Source organism: Nannospalax galili, unplaced genomic scaffold (assembly GCF_000622305.1).
Source record: "Nannospalax galili isolate Female #2095 unplaced genomic scaffold, S.galili_v1.0 scaffold92, whole genome shotgun sequence".
Classification (NCBI taxonomy): domain Eukaryota; kingdom Metazoa; phylum Chordata; class Mammalia; order Rodentia; family Spalacidae; genus Nannospalax; species Nannospalax galili.
The window spans coordinates 529,294-549,229 of record NW_008331545.1 but is presented as its reverse complement, the minus strand read 5'-3'; the positions used below and the strand labels follow the sequence as shown (position 1 = coordinate 549,229).

General features: G+C 41.0%; 1 protein-coding gene across 4 annotated transcripts in view; it reads left to right on the top strand.

Moving 5' to 3' along the window:
- The window catches only part of Tanc1 (tetratricopeptide repeat, ankyrin repeat and coiled-coil containing 1), a 246,680-nt gene that overhangs the window by 104,529 nt on the left and 122,215 nt on the right, over nucleotides 1-19,936 (top strand). The window lies entirely within an intron of this gene.

Here is a 19,936-nt window from a genome sequence, read left to right as displayed (position 1 = left end):
ATTTCAGTTTTGGAGGTGGAATGGCCAAGATGCCACCATGTCTGGTTCTAGTGAAGGCACTTCCTGGCTTGTGGGCCTGCACGTGGTGGAGAGAGACAGCAAGCTCTCAGGGTTATCTTCTGACAAGGGTATTAGTAGCATCACCAGGGCCTGCCCTCACATCACCTGACTATTGGACCTGAGTCCATCTAACCTATTATCTCCCCATCTCATCTCTAAACACTGCCACATCATGGACACGTTAGGTCTTTAACATGAGAGTTTTGATGGGATACAGTCCTTTGATAGCATTTTATTGTTCTTATCAGAAGTGATGTCATAGTTCATGGATTATAAAACATACCATTATTTTTGTGTGTACTATTAAAAAAGAAAAAAAACCTGTTGATTAAATTCCCACACACAGTAATTTATCACTTAAAATGCTTTCATTCTTGAGACTTTCTTTAAATTGGAGACAGTTTTAAACTCATCTTACTTTTTTGTTTGTTTGTATATGGTGTGTACATGCATGTGGAGGTCAAAAGGCAACTTTTGGGAATCACTTCTCCCCTTCTATCATGTGGGTCCTGGGGACTGATCTGAGATCATCAGCTTAGTGTCAAGTACCTTTACCTTCTGAGCCATCTCTCCTGACCTCATTCATGAAACAAATTTAAAGTATTTAACAACACAGGTACACTTACCTACATGCAGCAATACACGTATACACATAAAATAAAAAGAAAAAAATTATATTCAGAGCCCAGTCATTGCTTAGTGATTTCTTCCATGTCTCAGAATCTACTTTTCTCCACACTTTTTCTTCTCTGCTGTTAAGAGTGCAGGTGCTACAGTTTAGTGTGCAGGTGATGCACTGCTATAGTTTAGAGTGCAGGTGATGTGGTGTTATATTGTCATTTCTTGTTTTCTTCAGGACTTTCTTCCCTGCTGCAGTCATCAGTTCCATACTCCCTTTGAGCATCTCACAAGAACACTCTAGCAGAAAGCTTTCAGATAAGATCCAGGGCTTGTGCTCCTTTCACTTTGGCTGGCAGGTGGTTTGTTAACTGAAATTCAGAGTGGGCCATGAAGCCCATCATTGAACCCCACATAACAGCCTAGGCTTTCATAGGAGTGACTGCAGGGTACAACCACAGCCTGACCACTAACTACTAAAGTGTTGTTCTGATTCTACCATAGCTCATTGATTCTAGAGCACACAGTTATTTTATGTGCTACTAAAGATTTTAAAAACTGCCATAATACTTTGTTACTTTAAAATGCTTGTTATATTTTAAATTTCTACTTAGGTATAGAACACCTGTATAACCTGTAATCCCAGGAAGGATTATAGCCTGAAGGCTAAGGCAGAAGGATGGCTGTGAGTTCAAGGCCAGCCTGGGCTACATTCTGAGGCTTTATCTCAACAAAGAAAGAGATAAATAAACCATTATTTTAAATTCTCCAGTAATAAAAATAAGAATAAATATGGGTCTTTGGAACAATGTCCAATATAGTGTATATATTAACTGTGGAAAATTGCTTAAGAAGGAAGAAAAATGACAAGATACTATCTTTTGCTTAAAAAATTACACACACACACACACACACACACACACACACACACACACACACACACGCTGTTAGTCTTTGAAAACTTCCTAGTATTTTATTGTGCCAGAACATCATGACGTTATTTGTGCTCTTCTTCCTTCTGTATTAAAAATCCCTCTGGAAAATAAGAACCTTTGCACAAGTAGCTGATTACTCTAGTAGAAAAATGGTTCCTAGGCTTACAATCAAGAGCAAGAAGAAATGCAGTTGTCTTAAGTGCCCTTTGCCAAGTGCCCTTTGTGAGTTGTTTTCCAGAAATGCTGTACTGATTGTCATGTATATAAGTAGTATGTGAGCATGCTGGTTGCATGAGTCTTCCTAGTATAATGTATGTTGTGGATTTTAATAATGTGCCAATTTTGTAGGTAAAGCATGTATTTCATTACTTTAAGTTGGCATTTTTTTACATTTGGTAAAGCTCTTTAATGGTCATGTGTATTTCCTTTTCAGTCACTTTGTTTCTTGGCACATTCTTTGCTGTTGGCCTTGGTTTATCAATCTGGCTTCTCCTTTTCTAGTGTGGCCCCTGGTTTGTACTTGTGGGATTTTCTTTTCTTCCTTTAATTTTTTTTTTTTTTAATCTTTTTGAGACAAGGTCTCTCTGTAGCCACAGCTGGCCTGAAACTCACTATGTAGACCAGGCTGGCCTTGGTCTCACAGAGCTCCACCTGCCTCTGCCTCCAAATGCTGGGATTAAAAGTGTGCGTTACCATACCTGGCTTTAAATTATTTTTCATGTGTATGAATGTTTTGCCTGCATGAATGTAAGTGCACCTGTGTGTGTGTGTGTGCGTGTGTTGTGTGTACGTGTGTGTGTACAATGTCCACAGAGGTTAGAAGAGGGCATCAGATCTCCTGGAAGTGTGGAGTTACTGACAGTTGTTAGTCACCACATGGGTGCTGGAAACCAAACCCAGGTCCTCTGCAAGAGCAACCAGTGCTCTTAACTGTCGAGCCATCCCTCCAGGCCCATGCTTGGTTTTGTTTTATGAGATGAGATATGACTGTATTGCTGAGGATGGTGCTGAACCTGTGGGCTCAGCAGATCCTCCAGCCTCCTGAGTAGTTGGTACCACACATATTAGCCACCATGCCCAGCATGAAACTTTTTTTTTTTATATGCTTTAAAATTTTTTGAGGCAGAGTCTCACTCTTTATCTCAGGTTGGCCCCCAGTCTTACAATGCTGGAATTACAGGCATGAGCTATGATGCCTGGCTTGCATGAGGCTCTCTTAGGAAGTCCTATGGTAGGGAGTTTTCACTAAAGTTGCTTATGGTGAAACTGCCTATGTTAGATGGGTGTAAATGTCTTGATGCATTAGTAAACTGTAGATTCATGCTGAGGCTAAAGGTGAATTTCCCTGTACATAACTACCTGAGTTTTGGTTAGAATAGATGTTTATTTAAAAAAAAAAAAAGTAGTAAGATTTTTTTTTCTTTTTTTTCTTTCTGAAACAGGGTCTCATGTAGCCCCAGCTGTTCTAGAACTCACTATGTAGACCAGGCTGGCCTTGAACTCACAGAGATCCGCCTGCCTCTGCCTCCTGAGTGCTGGGATTAAAGGTATGCACCACCACACCTGGCATTTTTTTTTTTCCATTTAATTTTTAGACTTTTGCCAAAATGCCCTTTAAACAGATGGCTTTAAATTTACAATTCTAGCCAGGCATGGTGGCAAGTGCCTTTAATTCCAGTATTGTGGAGGCCAAGGCAGGCAGATCTCTTCAGTTTGAGGCCAGCTTGATCTACATAGAGAGTTCCAGGCCAGCCAGGACTAAATAGTGAGACCCTGTCAATAAATAAATAAAATAAAGTGAGAAAATATTCAAATCCTTACCCATATTGTAATCAAATTATTTCATCTTTGCCAGTATCAAAGTAAAGTTGTGTTTTATTGTTTCAACTATACTTGTTTTTAAAAAGTGTGACTTGAACACGTTTGTGTGTATTCATTGGTCATTTGAAGCCATGCTCTCTGGGTTGTATCCTCGCTGCACAGCTTACCATCCATGTGAACTTGAACAAATGACTTAAGCTCTCTGTGCTTATGGCTCACTTATGAGGATTAAATTAATCAATATTTTAAAAGTACTTAAGCTGATACTTGACACATAGTATATGCTATATGACTTTTTGTCAATAATAAATAAAAACATGTTTCTTCCTTTGTCTTGCCTGTTTACCTATTTTTCTGTTGGGCTCAGTAGCTGCTTTAATATTTTAATCAGTGCTTAATCATTACTAGCTGAAGTTTTAAGCAAGGCAAACATGTCTTATGTTTAATTTTGAATTACAAAGTCTAAAAAGATTCATCTAAGTCATCTTTTATTTTTGGTAGGATTAAGTGAAGGGTTCTGTACTAATTCTGTAAGTTCAGTGTTAACAACTAAGAGGTTACAAATCACTGTGTCAAGGGGGAATCAGTTCTCTGTTTCCCTGCTTTGTGTTTGACTTTGCTGCTAATCTGATTAAAGCTCTCAGACCTACATCTTAGTTCTAGAATTCTGAAGCGAGATTCTGGAGGGCTTGTTCCCCTTTACGTATTCATTTGTTACCATGCCTATTTGGGATCCCCAAATAGTATCTTAGATACCTTGTTATGTATCAAAATATTATCTTGAAGTGAATAAGAGCTTTTTTAGTTTGGCCTCAAAAAACATAGGTGTCAACCAGGCTTGGTGGTACATGCTTATAACCCCAGCACTCAGGAGGCAGAGGATTGCAAGTTGGAGGCTAGTCTGGGCTGTATACTGAAACCTTGTCTTAGAAAACAGAACAAAACAAAATGAATAAGCAACAAAACAACAAAACAAACAAAAACTACTGAGGCAAGCATCTCAGTTTTAAAGTTTGAATGTACCTAATAGTTTTCTTGGAACAAGTTACTTTATTTCTTTGAATAAAGGTTCTTTTCTTGCCTGTAAAATAAAGATAATAATCTCATTGTCAAATAGCAATTACAAGAGTCAAATGAAATGAATTTTGTTTTAAAATTTCAGCAGCAGGTAGGATTTAAAAAAATACCCCACATGATACCTTTGAATATGAAGAGAAATACTTATTAAGCAAGGAAATAAAGTATACTTATACAAATATTTAAATTTATACCAGCGGTTTTGATACTTAGATGGTGGGGGAGGGAAGGATATTGGGTTTTTTTTTTTGTTTTATTTTGTTTTCCCAAGACATTAAAGAAACCAGGAAGTGAACTACAGTTAACTGGGAAGTGAGACATTATGACAGTCTTTATGCAAAAGTTACTCTTTACTGAGTGCTTACTATCTATTATACAATGTACTAATTACTTATAAACAAATGCCTAACATAACCTGTAGTTGCTGTTTTTTAAAACTATTTTGCTGCCAGACGTGGTACATACATCTTTAATCCCAGTACTCAGGAGGCAGAGGCAGGTTGATCTCTGTGATATCAAGGCCAGCATGGTCTACATAGCAAGTTCCAAGCCAGCTGGTGATACAGGGAGACTATCTCAACCCCCCCCCCCTTGTTTTTGTTTTTGTTTATACATTTATATGTATTAGTATTTTTGCTGCATGGTTATAAGTGCACACATGCATGCAGTGCTTATGTAGCCCAGAAGAAGGTGTTAACTCCTCTGGACCTGGAGTTGTGGATGGCTGTTAGCTACCATGTGGGTGCTGGGAACTGAACCCAGTTCCTCTAGAACAGTAGCCAATGCTCTTAACCCCTGAGCTATTTCTCTCACCCTGTCTATAGTTTACTAATAGAAATTAAAGAACTACTTTAAGGGTTGGAAATATAGCTGTGATAGAGCCCCCACTTAGCATGCTTGAGGCCCTAGGTTTGATCCCCAGAATCACAGAAAGAAAAAGAAAAGCAACTATGAACTACCTTAAGATGACACCGTTATTAAGTTGCCAGGGTAAGATAGGAACCCAGTTTCACTATACCCAAAGTAAGTGATCTGGGCAGTACAACAGTCAGACTGCTTGGGTTCAGTTCCCAGCTTAAGTTACTGAGCCTCGCTGTCTTTCCATTATTGCTTCTGTGAAATAGGAAGAATAATGCTACAGTCTGACCTCAGTATATTCTACATCTACAGATTTGATCAATTGCATATTAAAATATAAACTAAAAAGTTTCAGGAAAAAAGTTGAATAAACATTGACCATATACAGACTTTTTCTTGTATTTCCTAAGTAATACAGCATGACCTCTGTTTACATAGCATCTCAATTGTATTAGGTGTTATGAGAAATCTAGCAATGATTTGAAGTATAAAGGAGAATGTGTGTAGATTATATGTAAATACTATGCCATTTTACATAAGACTTGAGCATCCTAAGATTTTGGTATCCATTGGCAGTCCTGGAACCAATCCCTTGGCAATACCTAAGGACACCTGTGAAGAGTAAATGAGATAAAATCCTTCTACAGTGTCTGTACCATAGTAAGGATTTTGTAAATGTTTGCTCTTAGAATTCATGGTAATTTTTCTACCATTCTGACTCCACTTTTCGACACTGACACATTCCTTTAGACTTCAGTAAGTGGTGGCATCTTGGATGTTTTGTTTCCTTAGCTCACTTGTGTGTGGCAGACAAGACCCTGTCCATTCCATCTGGTGTAGATGGAGGAAAGAGCTGCTTAATAGGCATGTCCTTAACAGAGTGCCATAGGGACAGTTGCTGTAAAGTCTGGGAAGGCATGTGTTTGCTAGGATATAGAAGGGTACATGGGTATTGAGCCCTGGATGCAAGCATATGGGACAAGAAGCCTCTGTGTCTGCAAAGATATGAAGGTGCTCTGCACAAGATTCAATGCTCACTTCAGGAATGGGCTCTAGTGTAGCTGATTCCTACACCTGGCCAGTTCACCAAGGTATTGGCACTCAGATTCCTACAAGACTTATTCAGTGTCACCTTGGAAGTGATTGGAGCTTTTTGTGGTGGGGTGGGGACATTCAATGGGTAGATTTCGGAGCTGCTGATATGTTGTCATTTATTTTTGTGTCACTGTGGGGACATCCCAACTAGTTATGCAGATATATGTGTGTATGTGACTTCAGGAGAAACAGATCTCCCATTATCTAGTAAACTTTGTTCTTGGCAATTCTATAAAGATGAACTTGAAACACAGATTCATAAGCAAAAAAGTGAAAGGATTCTATTAAGTGACAAGGGACAAGATTTGATCAAAGTCATTTGTCAGTATATTTTATTTCTTGTGTTTATGCTTATTTCGTGTCAACATTTTCTCACTCACATACTTACAAGTTAGATACACAGAAAGTAATAGCTAGCGGATATAATTTTGATGTTCAATTTGCATGATGTTAGAGGACTCTTTTTCCCAGAGACATTCTGAAAGAATGGGTGAAGTGAATAAGTTGCATTCCATTTCATGTTAAGAAATCATGATTAGAGTGGAATGTTAATATGGTTAGTTGTAGCAGAGCAATATTGACATTGTTGCTAAGATATTTTACCAGATATGTCATTGAAGCTGCTGTTTTGAAAACTGAGCAGTGATTTTTTTAAAAAAATGTTCGTGTGTGATGGTAGAGCAGGGATATGGCAAATGGAACACAAAAGACACAAAATGCAGAAAATGCAAAGGCATCTTATTCTGTCCTCCAATTCCAACACCTCAATTACGGCCTGAGAAGGACCTTGTTAAATAGCCACATGCATAGTCAGTTCAGTTGACTTCTTTCTAGATGGTGAACTGATTTGATTGTGTTGCAGTTTTGAATGTGTATGGGGGGTGAGTGTGTGCGTGCACATGTACATGTTTGTATATATGAGCACACATGTGTATGTGGATGTGCATGTACACATGGAGGCCAGAGGATGACCTCAAGTTTTGTTTCTTTCTTTGGTTGTGAGCCTGCACCTTTAATGGCTGCACCAGCTCTCCAGCCCTTGTTTCTTTTGTAAAAAAAATATTATTTTCATTTTATGTGTATGAGTATAATGCTTGCATGTAGGTAGGTGCACCCATGTCATGCTATGCTCATGGAGGTCAGAAGAGGGTTGTTGGAGTCCCTGGAACTGGAGTTATAGACAGTTGTTAGCTATCATGTGGATGCTGGGAATAGAACCTAGGCCCTCTGCAAGAGCAGTCAGTACTCCTAACAGCTGAACCATCTCTCAAGCCCCTTAAGTGCTATTTCTTAGGCACCATCTATCATATTTTTGAGACAGGGTCTCTCACTGACATGGTGCTTATCAAGTAGGCCCCTCTACCTGACAGTGAGCCTCAGGAATCTGCCTGTTTCTGCCTCTTCAAGGCTACAAGTCCACCAAGCCTAACCAGCATTTTTTATGTGGGTTCTTGGAATGAGACTTGTGTCCTCATGCTTGCAAGGCAAGCACTTTACCCACTGAACTAACTTCCCAACCCTTGAATGTGCTTTTGTGAGTATGAAGCTTTATATCCAGCTTATAAACTTTGAGTCATTTCCCCTCCTCAGATGGTCTCATTTTCCTTATAAGAAATTGAAATGCCAGGTGTGGTGGCTCACCCCTTTAGTCCCAGCACATGGGATGCAGAGGCAGGCAGATCTCCGAGTTCAAGGCCAGCCTGGTCTACAAAGTGAGTTCCAGGCCAGCTGGGGCTACAAGGGAGACCCTGTCTCAAAAAGATCAAAAAATAAAAATTAAAAAAAAAAAGAAGTTGAAATAAGATAAATGGTAGCAGCCCCCTTTTATTCTTTCCCTTTCTTTTGTAGCAAGGCTTGCTGACAGACAGCTTTGCTGATGGGACTGCCAGAGTTTGGATTTGAGTAGTGAGTGAGGGGGTGGTGTACTGGTTATGGTATTGTTCTAAAAGTCTTCTTCCCTCCACTGATTTTCCACCCCCAAAATGTCAGCATGTCCAATATGACAGAATGTTCCTGATGATTATCATTCAGAGAAACATGACTTACTAAATTATCTGTGGGTGATAGAATTTCTTAAGCACCGAACAGTGCTCTAGGCTCAGTGTGCACTTTGGTTAGGACATCTGCTACCTGGGATAGCAGGCTAGTTTGATATTGTGATCAAGACTTCTGACTCTGGGGCTGGAGAGTTGGCTCACCAGTTAAGAGCACTGACTGCTCTTACAGAGGGCCTGGGTTCGATTCCTAGCACCCATTATGGCAGCTAACAACTGTCCTAACTCCATTTACAGGGGATCCGATGTCTTCTTCTGACCTCCATGGGCATTGCACAACATGGGTGCACTTACACACATGCAAGCAATACACTCATACACATAAAATAAAAATAATAAATAAAGCCGGGTGTGGTGGTGCATGCCTGTAGTCCCAGCACTTGGGAGGCAGAGGCAGGCGGATCTCTGTGAGTTCAAGGCCAGCCTGGTCTACATAGGACAGCTGGGGCTACAGGGAGACCCTACTTCAAATAGACAAAAAAAATTAATAGTAATAAACAAAATATTTTTTTTAAAAAGACTTCTGACTCTGGAATCACACTGCCTGGGTTCTAATCTGTGGGACTCCAGGCAATTTATGAGCCTACTTGTGCCTTAGTGTGCTCATCTGTAACAGGGAATAGTCACAGCTTGTTCTTTAAACAGACTAGAATAAATAAGTTGTATATAAAGTGCTTAATAAGGTGTCTGGCACATTGAGTAAAGAATTAATGACTAATAGCTTAATCATTCTTATTAGTTGATGAGATGGCTTAGTGATAAAGGCACTTACTGCCAAGCTTGATGACCTGAGTTCCATTCCCAGGATCCACATGGTGGAAGAAGAGAACCAACTCCTGCCAGTTGTCCTCTGACCTCCACACAAGTGTCATAGCACAAACATACCCACACACATACACACCCACACTCACAAATAAATACATGTAATATCATCTGTATTAGAGCAGATACACTAGGCTTGTATTTATAGTTAAAACATAACACGACAAATTCTGACATGTTACCAGGATGCCCACCAATATGAATTTCAGAAGTCAGCTCTGGCAGTAATCATGGGGTTAGGCATGTGAATGAGATGGTGAATGGTTTAAAGAATTAGATACCCAGTAGGCAGTGGTAGTGGCTGTTCCAGGCTGCCTTGTTGCTTGGTTTTAGGGCACTATTGACATGGATGTGAGATCTGCAGCACCATGGTGGAAAAAGTGAGAGTCTTTGTTATTATAAATTAAGAGAGTTGTTCTAGTTTGTTTCTCCATTGCTGTGACAAAACACTGACCAATACCAACTTGGAGAGGAAAGGGTTTATTTTATCTTTCATCTCCTGGGTCACAGTTCATCAGGGAGCCCAAAGTAGGAACTCAGGGCAGGATCCTGGAGGTGGGAGCTGAAGCATGGGCCATAGAGGGACAGTGCTTGCTGGCTTGCTCTCCTGGCCCCTGATCAACCTGCTTTCTTATACAACATAGGCCCACCTGCCCAGGGGTGGCACCACCACAGTGGGCTGGACCCTCCCACATCACATAGTAATCAAGAAGATGACCCACAGTCATGGCCACAGGCCAGTCCAATGAAGGTAATTCTCCAGTTGAGGCTCCCTCAACCCAGGTGTGTCAAGTTGACCGTAAAGCTATGTTTGGGTTGCTTTAAAGGAAGGTTAACAGGGGCTGGAGAGATGGCCCAGCAGTTAAGAGCACTGGCTGCTCTCGCAGAGGACCCAGGTTTGGTGCCTAGCACCCACATAATGGCTAACAACCGTCCTTAACTCCAGTTTCAGGGGGATCTGACACCCTCTTCTGACCTCCATGGGCATTGCATGACATAGTGCACTTACATGCATGTAGGCAATATAATCATAAAATAAAAATAATAAAATACTACAAAAAGAAAAGCATTAGTTGAGCTTTTAGAAGTTGAAGGCAAGGAAGATGGAGTAAAGACAGCTAGGTTGTGGTTCATGCATGCAATCCCAGCCCTCAGAAGTTTGAGGCAAACTTGGACCTCATGAGGAGACCTGTGTCAAGATGGAGGGGGGTGTCGATGATAGTTGGACAGAAGCCAGTCCAGAACTTTACTTCAGAACAATTAATAGAAAAGACCATCTGACATCAGTAAGACCTGGTTATGGACTGGGTGTGTTAGCTGCACAAGGGCAAGTCTGTGCCCATGGACTGAGGCCAAGAGTGGTTCTGATTGGAGGTTTCTAGATACAGGAAAAGTAGCTCTCCCTCTTAGGGGAATAGAAACCCCAGGAACCTGACAGGAATTCAGTGGAGGTGGTTTTATAGGCAACTTCAAGAAGTAAAAGGAGATAGATACCTATTTCTATTTGATGTATGTACTAGAAAATCAAGTATATTTTATTCTCCCAAACATTCTTGTTATAAAAATTGCCAGAATATATGTCAAACTATAAACAGAAGAGGAAGAGAAATCCAATCTATGCTCCTAGCCCCTTTAGAAAACCACCGTGAACATTTGACTGCCACTCCTCCTAGGGCTTTGGTTTGTGTAGTATTCTCCCAGTGTTGTCATACAGCATATAAAAGGTTGTATATACTGACTCAGATGTTTATTCCATGTGGTGTAAAAAATGATGATCATGTGGTAAACTGTTTTTTTTTTTTTTTTTAACTTGTTCATTGGCACCAAAAATGGTCTTTGTGGTATTTGTGCCTCTCTGCTTACTTCAGAGAGTTAGCAGGGGTGAAGAGTGCTTCCCTGCCTAGTGTTCTGATCATGTGAAAAATGCTAGCCATTGTTAGCAAGTTCTGGCAGAGCAGCTGCAGTTCCCTATTTTAAGAGGTCACCCAGATAAGGTAAGAGATTCTTTCTTCACTATGGGGTGACATGTATGTGGTTCAAAAACACATTTCCTGAAGAAAAGGGGGTGGAGAAGGGACTAAAGTGACTGAAGTGTGGGTGGGCTTGGGTTATATACAGTATTGTTGTTGTTTTTTAAACCATAATGTCTCTACTGTTGTAGTTAATTTTGATTCTTGTCTTAAGCAACCATTATTTTTTTCAAAAGGATAAATGTACTATATATTTTTTAGTCTCTGAGTATCTCAGAATGCTTTTGGCCCATAGGACATTTACTTGAAAACTTGGTTCAGTTTTATAAGACTTGGTCATACTATTCCCTCCTATTTGTTTTGTAACTATTGCTTTTTAACTCCTAACTTTGTTGTTGTTTTGTTTTGTTTGTTTGTTTGTTTGTTTGAGACAGGGTCTTCCTGTAGCTATAATTGGCCTGGAACTCACTATGTAAACCAGCCTGGCCTAGATCTTAGAGACATCCACTTGCCTCTGCCTCCCAAGTGCTTAGATCATGCCACCACGCCCAGCCTGACTTGTAACTTTTGATGTTGAAGCCCCAACCTTTTCTACAGTACCCTGGGAGTGACCTAGTTTGGAAAGTTAGTGTTTGTAGATATAATCAACTTAAAATAAAGGTTTTTACAGGATTAGGTTAGTACTAATTCCAAATGTCTAGTGTTCTTAGAAGACACTGAAGCAGTGTTTAGTATGGTCCTCAATGCCTGTAATCCCAATACTTGGAGGTTGAGGCTAACGTGGGCTACATAGTGAGTTCCAGGCCAGGCTGAACTGCAGAGTGAGATCTTATCTCAAACAAGCAAAACAGACAAACTGACATGAAGAGAGAAACAGTATTCGTGGCAGGGGCTGCAATGATGAGTCTTTTGGTTTTTTGAGGCAGAGTCTCACTATGCAGCCCCAGAAGCCATCCCAGGCCAGCCTCCATCTCACAGAGAGATCCACCTCCCTCTGCCTCCCAAATGCTGGCATTGGAAGTGTACAGCACCACACTCAGCTGAAGTGATGAATCTGAAACTCAAGGAACATCAGGAATTCCTGGCCACGTAAGAAATGGAGGAAAAGGCATGGACTAGGTTGTCTACAGAGTTTCCAGAGAGAGCATGACCCTGGCTGATATTTTTGTTTGGGACTGGTAGCTCCAGAAATGTGAGAAGTTAACTTTCAGTTGTTTGAGCCACTCACATTATGGAACTTTGTTGTACAACTCTAGGACCAATGCAAGAAATCTGAGTATATTTAGGCTCTGGCTTCTTAGAGCATCCCCTGTGGTTTTATATACATTTAAAAATATTTACACTTGGCCAGGTGTGGTGGCCCGTGCTTTTAATCCCAGCACTCAGCAGGCAGAGGCAGGTGGATCTCTGTGAGTTTAAGGCCAGCCTGGTCTACGTAGTGAGTTCCATGTTAGCTGGGGTTACAGGGAGACATTGTCTCAAAAAGACACCCCCCCCCCAAAAAAAAATTACCTGGATGCCTATGATAATCTGGATAATCTGTTTTTAGGTTCCAATTCACAGTTTCACCAGATGACTAGGGGTGGCTCTGCTTTCAGGGAGGTAGCTTAGATTCCAGTGGGCCCCTTTGCCTGCCTTCCTCAGGTCAGAATTGGGTTTGTTTTAATGACTTTATCATGTTCTTCTAAGAAACACCTTTTGTTTTCCTTACCTGAAATCTTTTCTCACATCATTAAAATTTTGACCCTTTCCTCTGAATCTTAGGGGAACTTTCCTAAATTTACGCTATTTCTCAGTGACTGGTTTTTCTGTAGTGTTAATGGATCTTAGTCTATGCTACAGATTAAGAGATCCTAAAGCAGACACCATATGAAAGGAATAGGCCAGCCATTCCCTATTTTTTTACAGGTTCCAAGTAGTTCACTGAGTGTTTTTTATTTTATTTTTCTGAGTCTTCAAGATGTTCACTTTCCTTTGCTAATAAACTACATTTTCTCAGTTCCCCCATCAATAATGATTTTAGGGGAGGTAAACTGTGTAGAGGACCTGTTTATTTAATCAAGATCCAGGGAGGTGCTTGTGCTGGGAGACTTGGGGTGGAGCTATAGGAGCAGCCTCAGTGGATGGAATCAGAGTTCCCTGCCTGGCAGATAGGTTCTGCCGCTTTAAAGTGTTGGGCTCTTTTTTCTTTTCTAGCAGTCTCCTATTTGGGGGTACATTTTTTGCAACTCTGAGTCTGCAACTCTGAGTTTCCCTCTTTGTAGTTACAGATATTTTTTTTATCTGGGTGCTGAGGAGGCAGAACTACTTGCCTAATGGAGTTTTACACACAAGCAGGAATTCATGCTTTAACCACCTGTGACCCACCTCCACTCTGCCCACTCCATCAACTGGCTGTTTCCCCTGCCATTGAGATCCTGGAGCAGAGACAGTGCAGGGTTCAGAAAGAAGAAATTTCTGCCCTTGGTGATGGAACACTGGCATTCTGCTTTTCATCCTCTTTTGTCCAATGTCCACCTGTCAACTGTAGACGATCTCACCTCTGAGCATTAAGTGCCATGCAGGTGTCATTGAACACATACTCTGTGGAATGGAACCTCATTTCATTCATTTGCCAAGTTAGGTCATAGCAGGTGGACCGTTTAGCCTAAAATATAGTCCTCAAATGTACACATGGCTCAGTCCTTGGGAGTATAAATGTAAATATTTGCATCAAGCGCGCACATAGAGCATATCAACCACAAACAAATGTTGACCTCCCACTGCTCCTACTTGTTCACTTCCCATTCCCAGCAGCAGGCATATGTTCCCAGCTACAGATCCTATGTGTTCTAGAGATTCTCCATTCACAAACAAGTGGACATGTTTGCATATATAAACGTACACTATGAATAAGCATATACAAGCCTATACACATACACCCCTACAAAATGTATATTTTAAATACTGGAAACTTTGCATAAGAGAGTATTCCCTGAAGTTTCTTCCGTTCCCAGAATCTACATGGTGGCTAACAACCATCCATAACTCCAGTTCCAGAGGATCCGATGTCCTCTTCTGCCTTCTGCGGCATTGCACACAAAGATACACTTACATACCTGCAGGTAAAACACTCATATGTATAAAAATAAAAATAAATATTTTTAAAGATTGGCCTGGGTGGCACAGAGCTGGGTTGGGAAACAGTTAATGGCTGTGTGACCTTGAAAGGGTGATCACAAGTTTCTCAGCCTTAGTTCTCTCATTGGTAAAATGCAGAAAGGGGGGGCTGGTGAGATGGCTCAGCAGGTACCAAGCCTGATGACCGGAGTTCCAGCCCCAGAACCCCAGCCATAGAAGAGAACTGCCTCCCACAAGTTGTACTCTCATCTTCACACATGTACACACACTTCCTTTTTTTTTTTTTTTGTTTTTTTTTTGTTTGTTTGAGGCAGGGTCTTCCTATGTAGCCTAGGCTGACCTTGAACTCCAGCCTCCCACCTCAGCCTCCTAAGTGCTGGGATTACAGATACGCACCAACATTCGTAGCTGAAGTTTCTTTTCTTTCGTTTTGACATAGAAACACAAGCACCTTAGATCTTGACCAGCTTCTTGGTCTGGGGGCAATAGAAATCCCTGCTGCACATCCAAATCTCTTGAGGGAGTTTCAGAGTCCATGACTTGGGCCCAAGTTGGGGTGTGGCCCAGGAGGCACGTGGACTTGAGTAAAACATCTATATGCTGCTAAGGAGATGTAGAATAACGAATTCTGTGTAGATGTCAGACAAACCCTTGGAGGCTGTTGCAGCCATAGCTGACCCATCTCTTCATTGTTCATCTGGTTCAGATGAAGGGACTGGACCTGGCATTCTCATGTAAGTAGAAGCTGCAGGCCCAAATGATGCAAGAGTTAATGAATATACAATATCAGGTGAAAGGAAAGTGAACTATTTAAGGTGCTTGATGACTAAACACCTATATCTCAGAGCCACTTGGTTTGTGTGACAGCAACATAAGGTGTGACTGAAAGAAAATTAATGATTGTGAGACCTGGGCGCCTCCCCAGCAGAGTGTTTCAGGAGTGCTTGGAACTAATTAACCAGCTGATATGGAACTGGAAAATAGATGAGGGAACAGATTTCTTCACCATGGCCCAGGACTGTGTGTAGACCTACATATACTATTTTTGGTTTTCCCTATTAAGTATACAGAATGACATAATATGGAAAGCACATCTCGGCAGCCTTCTGGATAGGGAGCATTACTGAGAAAATGGATCCCAGGTTTGACTACTTGAGTTCAGACTCACTTTTGACATTCTCTGGTGTCCTCAGGTATGGTACTTAGACCTTTCTCTTCTTCAGTTTGAGGAAAGGAGCTAGCAGTTGCCACATACCTCATAAAGAGTGAGGCAATGGCGTGCACCTGACACCCTATATTGGCACCTACTGCAGCCTTGAAAACATTTGTTTTAAAATATGTTTCTGTGGGATGTGAGGGTGTGAGTTTTTCTGAGGTCATATTCTTTTAAAGCATAATAACTCTTGCATGGTGACATGTTTTAAAGGAAAAACTTGGACAATTAGGTAGGAAATGCCAGACTGTTCACTCATCTGTTTGAGGATAAAGCACATTTGTACATGTGTTTCTGTAATGTGTAGTATGAGGACAATACTTGCTGATCAGTATTTAGAAGGCACTTGTGGGATATCTGAAGACAAAAGGAGCCATTTGTCCAGTTGGCTAGTATTTTCTGGATTCTGAGGGTTAGCTGTTTTCTTTCCTCTTGGTGGTATTGTTTGAGAATTAGTCCTGATTATGTAAATATGTTTTAGAAAATTGTTTACTTGGATCCACTTATCCTTTCTTTTTGAAAATGTGAAAAGAAGCCATCAGAAGCCATTTAAGGATCAGTTGGTCTGTCCAGATGTTAGGAGATCATGTAAGACATAAAGTGCTTTAACGTGCTTTCAGTTGCAGAGAGGGCCCTTCTGTAGGGTTCAAATATGATACTGGATCTTGGAGGAAACCTTTTCCAACTTGCTGGATTTCTGTAAATATATATGAGTTATGTGGTTATAAAACCTAATGATGGAAAATATGTTTAAGAAACAGTGCACTCAGAAGCGGGAACCACATAAAAGATTCTGTAATACATTTAATGCCCTAGTTAAATGTATTGCCTGAGTTCCGTTTTCTGGAGCTGGATAAACAGAACATCTTTCTCTTTCTATTCTGAGCTTCCATCCCCCGCCTTCCCTAGCCACTTCAGTGGCACGATAAATGGAAATCTTGTTTCTTGCCTCTGTAGACCTATTTACCTGAATGTCTGAGTTCACCCTTGCCTTTCTTAGGTCTACCCTTTCTGAAATAGGCTTTGCTTTCATCTGCCTGCCTTTGCTGCCCTCGTTTTTTAAAGCCCTCTCTAATCTTGCACTCCGTGTACTTTAATCTGCAATGTCGGACTTTGCCATTCTGCACAGCCACCTTTAAACATTCATCTCCTAGATTCACATTTTCCTTCCATTGTACATTTAAATCCCTATTCAAAGTCTGTAATAGTGAAAAGAAAAGTTAAAATAAAGACCTATTATCAGAAGCCATTTCTGCCAATTTAAAATGCTTTATTGGATGTCTTTATTCCCTTTGGTGATTCCATTATCTTTATGCATATGACTTTCATTCTTATACTTTTATGTGTATGCTTTAATTTTGATTTATTATAAACACAGAAGACCTTATGAGTGTCCACTTGGCTCCATGCTCTTCCTAGAATTCAGGGAATCCATGATTTTAAAATAGGAAAAGGGGTGTGTTTACGCATGTTTTTGTATGAATGTCAGAGACTGCGCAGAACTTACACAGACCCTAAAATACTATGAGGCCTTTTAGCAGCAAGTGTGTTTTCCCTTACATATTTAATTTGTGTAACATGTGTTTCTTTTGGAAATCTCCATTTTCCCAGCATTCTTAAATAAGTGGAAGTGGTTTGTTGTAATCCAAGCTTGCAGCTCCAGCTGAGTCCTCTGTTCCTCCCAGTAAATGCTGGTCCCAATTCTCTGTCTGTGAGAGGTGTGATTGAACCAGAGACTCTCTGACATGAAAGCCTGCTGGGATTGACGTGATTCTCTATGGTGTATAAATGTTCCATGGGAAACACCTGCCAGTGAAGCTGGGGGAGCCTGGCAAACTCTGGTCATTGATAACATGGTTTGCACACCCTGGAGAGGATGCATTGTCCGGCCAGGCCTGGGCCTTTCTGCTGCAGCCACGGGAAGGCTGACTGAAGTGTGCTTCCCATTACTTAATTGAGATGAGGAACAAAGTAAGTTGCAGTTAAAAAAAAAAAAAAAAAATCAAGGCTGAAAGAAATGTTCCAGCCATGCAGGTTGTTGTAGTGAAATAAATGTCTAATTCCTCTTTTAAGGATCTGCTGAGGAATCAACCAGGGATTTTCTGGTGTCATGTTGCTCAGAATATAACGCATTATTCATGTGTATGCCCCTAAGACATTTCCATTTTCTGCTTCTGGTGTTGGTGGGTTGCTCTGGGCTTTCTTTGACCCTACCCCCCTGCCCTGTGCAGTTACAGTTAAAGCTCAGGCTCCAGGTTGCTGTCTCCAGCCTCTGAGCTGCTGCTGCATCACTCACTTTGTTCTTTGTGCCTCCTGCTCACATAAAACTTCTCTCCCTGCTTTGTGCCTTTCTAATAAAAGGAAGCTGGAAGTTTAATTGTTTCTGAAAAACCAAACAGAACATCATGTTTGGGACAGATATTTGTCTTGAGGTAGCAAAGTCAAGTTGAAATAGAAGTCCCCCTCTCCCCAAACCCCATCTCTATGGCCCATTTTTATTGCAGCCTACATAAAATCAAAGTGCTGGAGCCCAGCTGCTCTGAAGGCTGAGGGTCCTCATGACCATGGCTTACTTTGGAAACGCATCCTCACAGATTTGGAGTTAATGAAAATATTTGCCTTGCTTGATACAAACAAAGTTTATGGGCAGAATTTGTAATTAAGAAATGCTTTAAATCTTCTGCTCTTCAATCCCTAATTTCTCTTGTTCTGTGTTGGAACATTCTAAGTATCTAAGACAGTAAGCCTTTTCTCATTAATAAGCTTTACTTTTAAATTTTCTAGTTTTGTTGTATTTCTCCTTTCCTTTATGTTCCCACCCAGATTAAGTGACTGGAAATCTGAGTTTTCATTTATATGTCAGAAATTGTTTTGAATGGGTAGGGATACTCTTCCTTGTGGCCTTTCTGGCCATCTCACTACCATTTGGCAACCCAAATCTGTGACTTAGGTAATACAAGGCCAGCCACAGGGCCATGCAGTTTTCCTCAAACACATGGAAAACCAATGTCACTTGGCCAAGGTACCCTCATATCCTGTGTGTAACTGTGGGGTTTTGGCTTTCTGCAGATTCTTGTCTGTCTCCTACTATTACTTATATCCAGAGAGCAGGTAATCTTGAGTGTTCTTATGGGAATATACCTGCTTGTGTTCTTCACATTAGAACCAGGTGATAAGAGAGACTGGTCATGAGAACTAGATATTGAACTAAGAAGCTAACTATCCTTCTGCTGTTATGAATTTCTAATAGGCATTCGGCCCCATTGGGAGGTGGCATTCTAGTACAGCCCCAGCTCTGCCTTGCACTGTCAGTGACAGAGGAGGTAGTCGGGACACCTCATGTACTGGCTGAAGATTTTAGTTGACATCTTCAAGAATCCAGGCTGTTCCTATGGTTCTGGGGGTTGGTGCCAGTGGTACTTGACAGTGATGTCTAAAAAAACATGGTGAATAAAGGGGGTGAAGGTCCAGGGCTGGGATCTCTGCTAGTCACATGGACCTTAGGGACCGCTACTAATTGTTGTCTGCCCTCTTCTCTCAGGAACACAACTCTGTATTTATCATTTGATTATCCCTGTTTTTGTATTCCACCTAAGGGTTTCTAATTGCACTTTTCCCCCTTCAAATGCTAATCATTTGGGCCATTAGTGACAAATGATTAGTTTTCCAAGTTTATTGAAATCCTTCATGTATAGCTCGCCCAAGGAGAGACTAAAAAGACTTTCCTGATTCTGTCAACCTGCAGAGTTCATGTTTTTTTTTTTTCTATTGACAGCTCTGTTGCTTTTTTAAAAAATTTTATTTACTTTTTTTTTAAATTACGTGTATAAGTGTATTGCCTATATGTATATAAGTACACCTGAGTCATACAGTGCCCACAGAGGTCAGAAGAGGGTGTCAGATCCCCTGGACTGAAGTTACAGATGGATGTTAGCTGCCATGTGGGTGCTGGGAATTGAACCCACGTCCTTTGCAAGAGCAGCTAGTGCTCTTAACCACTGAGCCATCTCTCCATCCCCAGCTCTGTTGCTTTTGAATTGCCCTTGGAAGCCTGAGTATGTCCCCCAGGCTGGGGCAGGATTAATGCTCCTTTCCTGTAGCTTCTAACATGAAAAACAAGTAGAGTGATGCAATGTGGAACCTGATGGGTTTGGATCGCATCCCTTTTTGAACCTTATACATAAAGACCTGGGAAAAACCTTTAATCCCAGTATTCAGGAGGTAGAGGCAGGTGAATCTCTGTGAGTTCAAGGCCAGCCTGGTCTACATAGCAAGTTCCAGGACAGCTGGGGC